Consider the following 6,312-nt stretch of genomic DNA (forward strand, 5'->3'; position numbering starts at 1 on the left):
CGCCGGGAGTGGCGGCCGGAGACGAAGGCCCAGGGTGCTTGTGGCCAAGTGTGAGCGCCTTGCAGGGTGTCCCGGGTGTGACATTGTGCGGCACCGTGTGAGAATGAGACACCCGACTTGTGTCATTGTCTGTGACATCATGTGTGACTCCGGCCACCCGCCCGACGGAACCCGAGGCGGCGGCAGCTCGGACGCTTTGGCAGAAATGCTTGTGCTGAGGGGGGCTCTCCCTCCACGCTCTGCGTGCTTCCGTCGAGCAAAGCCCCGCCCAGGGTGTCTCCCAGAGGCGGAACCACCCTGGGCCCCCCAGCGCACCGCCCAGCCCTGGAGTGAGAAAAGGAGGGGCTGATGCCTTCCAGCTGACCACTTCCTCCCGGAAGCCCTCGGGAGGCCTTTCACTGGAAGAAAGGCCTAGGTTGGGTAGGTCCAGGGAAGTGGGGGGATGCCCTGGGAGAAGAGGACATCTTATTGCCCCCCTCTGGCCCTGCAGCCGAGTTCCTCATTTTAAAAAGGGATAGGAATTTACGTGCTTCCCAAGGATATTGTTCCAAAAGCCAGGTTTCTAAATTATGTGGTCAGGTAATCCTCACAGCCAATCCAAGAGATAAACACTATTATTCCTGTTTTACAAATAAAGAAACTAAGCTCTCAGCAAGGTCAGATGGGTTGTCCAAGATCACACTGCTAATATAGAGTATTTGAACTTTCTGCCATCAAAGCCCATATTCCCACCATGCCAAGCCAGTGCAAGGAAAACTATTTTCTGATCACCTCCTAGGTGGATACCATGGGGAGCATGCCTTTTTAGACCTTATGGTGAAACAGCCATTTAGCAAATAATCACACATATATGTTTATTATTGCATATATATATATAAAATTGCAAGCTAACTGGTATTATGACACAAGTAAGCACATAAAAAACAAATAAGCTTGAGGGAGAATTAATGTAGGCACCTAATTTAGGTTGGAGGGTCAAAGCAGAGACCTAAAGAAAAAGTAGAAGTTTAAAAACTAGTTAGGCAAAGAGCAAGAAGGAGTGGAGTTCCAGTAAGAGCCTATGCAAGGGTCCTGGGTTATAAAAGTCGGAGAGTTTACTCAAGGAACTATCAGAGGACTAGAGTAGATGGCATATACAACTCAAGAGGAAAAGGAGCACAAGACCAGGCTGTAGAGGTGGGCTGAGACCAGACCACGTAGGCTTGCTGAATTTTATCTCAAATGCAGGGAGAGACGACTGAAAGGTTCCAAGCAGAGGAGAGGCAAGATCTGATTTAGTGTTACAAATCAGCTTTAACCTTGTGAAGCTGTGTGGAGAATGGATGGTAGGAGGGCAAGAGAGACCAGTTAGAACAGTCCAGGAAGCACACAATGGTTAGCACAGCCCAGGAAAATCCCTGGTGGCTCAGAGGTTAAAGCGTCTGCCTCCAATGTGGGAGACCCAGCTTCAATCCCTGGGTCGGGAAGATCCCCTGGAGAAGGAAATGGTAACCCACTCCAGTATTCTTGCCTGGAGGATTCCATGGACGGAGAAGCCTGGTAGGCTACAGTCCACAGGGTCGCAAAGAGTTGGACACGACTGAGCGACTTCACCTTCACCTTCAGGAAACTGCCAGTGGTGATAAGTGAGTGAAAGTTGCCCAGTCGTGTCTGACTCTGTGGGACCCCATGGACTATACAGTTCAGGCCAGAATACTGGAGCGGGTCGCCTTTCCCTTCTCCAGGGTATCTTCCCAACCCAAGGATCAAACCCAAGTCGCCCGCCAGTGGTAATAAAGGAAACTAATCAGTGTGTGGCTTGTGCTACAGCAAAGTTCCAAGACTGCAAAGTAGCAAAGTCTACTGGGTTGGGGGACAGGTGGGTGTGGGGCTCCAAAATGAGGTCTCACCTAAGTGAGGTGTCTGGGCTGCAGAAGCAATGCTGGGACCTGGAGCACAGATGCAAGCCTTGGCTGGGGATGAGACTGCTGGGGAAGAGGGCAGATTGCTTCCAAGGCCCTTGGTATCTTTCCTCCCAGTGACAGATCCAAGGCACCAGTTATGTGCCAGGCCTTGCGTTCGCAGCTTTGAGGTGCTCAAGGATCAGGGACTGTCCCTGCCACCAAAGACCTGGTGATGGGGAAGAGATCTCCCAGATGATTACAGCTCACGGTGGGTATCAGGTGGAGAGGAGTCCCTTCGTGGGAGAGAGATGAGTTTTATAGAAGAAAAAATAAGGACCTGCGGGCATTCAAAGGAGGTAGGGGGTGGGGTGGAGAGTGAGCGAGGAAGAGTGAACTTCTGTGAAGGTTTCTGGGAAGAGGCGGTATTCAAGATGTTCCTTGAAGGATGGATAGGATTTCCGGAGCTGGAGAAGGGGAGAAGTCGGGGTGAGATGCCTGTTCTGGGCAATAGCAAGGTCACGGGGCAGGTCAGAGTAGAACACAGTGTCCTGGGGCAATGGGAGAAGAGGGAAAAAGGAAGGTTCCGGCAGGTCGCTAGGGGTAGCAGGGGAGGTGGGAGGGCCTAGTGGCAGGTCTGGGGCCTCTGTCCTCCTCTGCCACATCCCCCGTAACTCCTCCAGCACTGTGTGCTTAGCAGGCCCTCAGCAGGTGTGGGCTGAAATGAACTGGCCCCCAATTACCCTCCAAGCACGGCTCCCTCTGGTCCCCGACCCCATCTAGAGGGGATAACAAACAGGAAATAATGAGGCTCAGGGGCCAGACAGACATCAGGTCCCAGTACAGGGTGCCATCCCCCAAGACAATACCAGCTCTACCCCCTGACCCTGTCATCACTCATCTTATAGGGTACTTGAAGCTCGCCCAGGCCCTCACCAGCAAGCAGGTCAGCATGGCCTCCTAGCAGCCTGCCCAGCAAGGAACGGATTAGGAGTCTTGATTTAAAGAGGAAACAGACCCAAGAGAGGTTGAGTGACCTGCCCCCCGCCGCACAGGAAGAGCTGTCCTTTAAGACTTCTGCCAAAGGGGCCTTGGTCCGTGGGCTGAGGTTCTCTGCAACTCAGAAGTAAGAATGGGGAGGGGAGGACCTCTATTTCTGATCTAGCCAGGGCTGAGGGCCTCTGGTCTACCCTGGGAGGTCCGGCTCCATGGGCTATGCCCCACCTTTGAAAAGGGAGAGGAGGAAGAAGGCGTTGTGGGCACCACCTCAAAGTGATTTGGAGAAGGGAAACATTTCCTCTTTCCACAGACACTACCCCTCAAAGGGTGGTCAGGCCTGCACTGGCACATCCCCATGGGCACAGGGCTTTGGCATGGGCACACACTGTGTCTCAGGTCTGGGCCAGCCTAGAGGACAGGCTTCCTTCCCGGAGTCCCCTCCCCCAGCCCATGCTGGGATCCGGCCCTGAGGGGGTCTGTGCACTACCAGTGCCTTGAGATAAAAGGTGAGGGGGGCCCCATTTTAATTCAAAACCCCATCCAACAGTCTTTCAGCTGATTCTGCATTTTGGACCCCAGGAAGGGCACTGCTAGCAGTTCCCCCGCCCCCTGGGCTGTCTCTCCTATTGTCCAGGGAAAGAGTGGGCAGAAGAGGGAGTGGCAGAGGAGAGGAAGTCTCCCCAGGCTCCCCCAGACCCTAGAGCCACTCCCCCGTTTCTAGGCATACATAGCAAATGTGTGGATGGAAACGAAAAGTCTGGACCCGGTCTTTCGGGGCTCCCATCCCCAGCTCCCCTCCCCGTGGCTTCCAACTTCCCTGCCCCCACTCTACAAATGGAAACAAAATAAGAATAAGAATGTGGCTTTTACACTCCGTTCCTCCAGTGTCTGTCTGGAGGTGGGGGGAGGGTGCCCGCTGAGCTCTGCAAACTCCCGGGGCTGCAGTGGGCTGATTGGGGGTGGGGATGGGTGTGAACAGATTGTATCCGCAGCTTCCAGGACAGGATGGAGATCTGGCCCGGGCCTCTTATCGCTCTTTCCCTCCAGCCTTCAGGATCAAAAACAGAAGAGGGGGCGTGGCTAGGGGGAGGCCTTCCCTACGCCCCCTGCTGGGTAAAGGCGGGAGGTCCAGAAGCAGAAGCGGGGCTTCCTCCTACCTTCAGCCAGGGAAGAGGGGGTTTCACCATGGCCCAGATCCGCCGCCTAGACTCCTCATACCCAGGGTTCCCCACCATACCCTCCCAGGGCTGCCTATCTGGATGGCAGACAACAGCCCAGCTGTAGGGTCACTCAGCTCAGCCACATAACCACCAGCGCTGTTTCCCCATGTGTAAATGGAGATAATGTCCCTCTCCCGGATTGTCGGGATTAAGATTTGTAAAACAGAGATAAAGTCCCAGGCACACAGTAGGTGCTCCACAGATGTCAGCATCCCATTCTCTCCAGCTCCCACCCAGAAAAGGGTCACGATCCCTTTCCCCTGTCATAAAACCCAGGTACCACGGCCACGAGACAGCGATGAGCGCACGCACGGCGAGGAGCGGAGTGCATTACGTCGGCGATCTTGCCTAACCTCAGCCGTCTGAGGGAGCTTCTGCTTAGATCCCTGTTTTACAGACGAGGAAACACGCTCGGAGAGGTTGTCACATTTAGTAAATGGCAAAGCCAGAACTCAAGCTACACAGCCTACTCCACAGCAACCCCTCCCACCCCATGGAATTCCCAGGGCAAGCAATAAAAAAAGGCAGGTGCGTTTCCTCTCCAGCCTAGACTAGCGATAAGAAATAGAGACCCTTCCCCCTCCAAACACACAATCACAGACCCCTCCCCCTTACACATTCGGTGCCCTACGTCACCTCCCCCTCCAGCACACAAACACATTGACACCCCTCCTGGCTCTGGATCTGATTTTCCTCAAACACACTCTGACCTTCTCACCCAGTACTTTTAAGCCATTGACCCCCTCCCCAGCACAAACCCAACCTTGACCTCCCCACCCCTAAAACACACCCAACCCTCACCTCCCTCCCCAAGCACACACAACCCTGACCCTCCCCACAAGGCACACAGAATCCCAAGCCTCCACAGTAAATACCAGTCCTCAAGAGACCAAGCCCCCAGGGCTGGTTTGGAGGAGGAGATCTTGTACCATCCCTGGAACTTCCCACTCTGGCTTCCCGGGAGAGGGAGAGGACAGCAGGACAAACACCCACCCCTCGCCACTGACCTAGAGAACAGTTCTGTCCTTCCACAGGCCACTGAGTCTCTGAAGCGCACCCAGGGTCCAGCCTCCCCCCGCCCCAACTTGGTGAGAGGGATGGAAGTTGTGGAGGGGGCATTATCCAAACACCTTTGTTGGCGCCAAGTGGGAGGAGGGGGCCTCCTGTGCCAGGCTGTCTGCAGGAAGGGTGGCAGGGGACCAGAGCATATAATCGCTCCTGGTGGGGATGGGGGCCACAGCTGTCCACCATCCTGGGAAATGCCTGGCCCCCAGCACCAGCCCTCAGGTGGGGGGAGCGAGGCTGCCTCCAGGTCTGAACTTTGATCTGTCATGCTGCACTACCCAGAGCTGAAAGCCAGGGTTACCAGGTCCCACAGCCTTCCACGACAAAGAGGGAGATGCCTGGCTCTCTTGGGGTGGATGGACAGGTTTCTGACCTAAGGGGAAGGAAGGTCAGGGAGAAGCTCAGAAGCTGGGGGTCTGGGTAAGCAGAGGTGTTGTTGTTTACTAGGAAGAGGCAGGGAAACCCACTGGCTCACAGAGGGAGGAGGGCAGGAAGGGGCATTGCTTAACTAGAAATGTGGGCACCCCACCCTGGGGGAAGAAGGTTACCAGGGTGGGAGGTGGGGTACCCGGAAACCCTCCCCACCCACCTCGAAGAAAGAGGAAGAAGCTTGCAACATTCAAAAAGGAGAGCAAAACACTCGCTTGTCCGGCACAAGATAAGGGTCAGGCCAGCCCACCGTGAGCCAGGCCCCAGGGGGACAGTGTCCAAGGCCCTGTTCCCAATCACCTGGGGAAGAGCAAGTGGTCCACCAGCACCAGGCTGAGCGCCCTCGGTTTCTCCCTCCCTAAAAACCCCACCCTGGCGGGAAGCAGACACTCCAGTTCCTGGAACTGGGATGTGAACTCCAGTTCCCACACAGATCTCAGGCACCACAGACCCACCCGCCCCTTCTCCAGCATCCCCTAACTCAGAGACTGGCCCAGCATCTCCAAACTCAGAGACTGGCCTCTCCCATCACCAAACACAGACTAAAGACCAGGCCAGAATCATTCTGACTCCCAGGTCACAATGTGCCTGCTGTGCCCCCTCCATGGGAGGAAACAGAAGGTGGAGGTTTGAGGAGGCAGCATCCGCCTGCCCCCTGCCCCAGGGCCCAGAGGGTAGGGACCTAAAGGAGCACAGACTTACAGCCCCTGCTCTCAGTG

General features: G+C 55.3%; 1 protein-coding gene across 4 annotated transcripts in view; it reads right to left on the reverse strand.

The window, feature by feature from the left end:
* The window catches only part of RARA (retinoic acid receptor, alpha), a 45,050-nt gene that overhangs the window by 15,905 nt on the left and 22,833 nt on the right, over nucleotides 1-6,312 (reverse strand). The window lies entirely within an intron of this gene.

Source organism: Bison bison, unplaced genomic scaffold (assembly GCF_000754665.1).
Source record: "Bison bison bison isolate TAMUID 2011002044 unplaced genomic scaffold, Bison_UMD1.0 scf7180017864180, whole genome shotgun sequence".
Classification (NCBI taxonomy): Eukaryota; Metazoa; Chordata; class Mammalia; order Artiodactyla; family Bovidae; genus Bison; species Bison bison.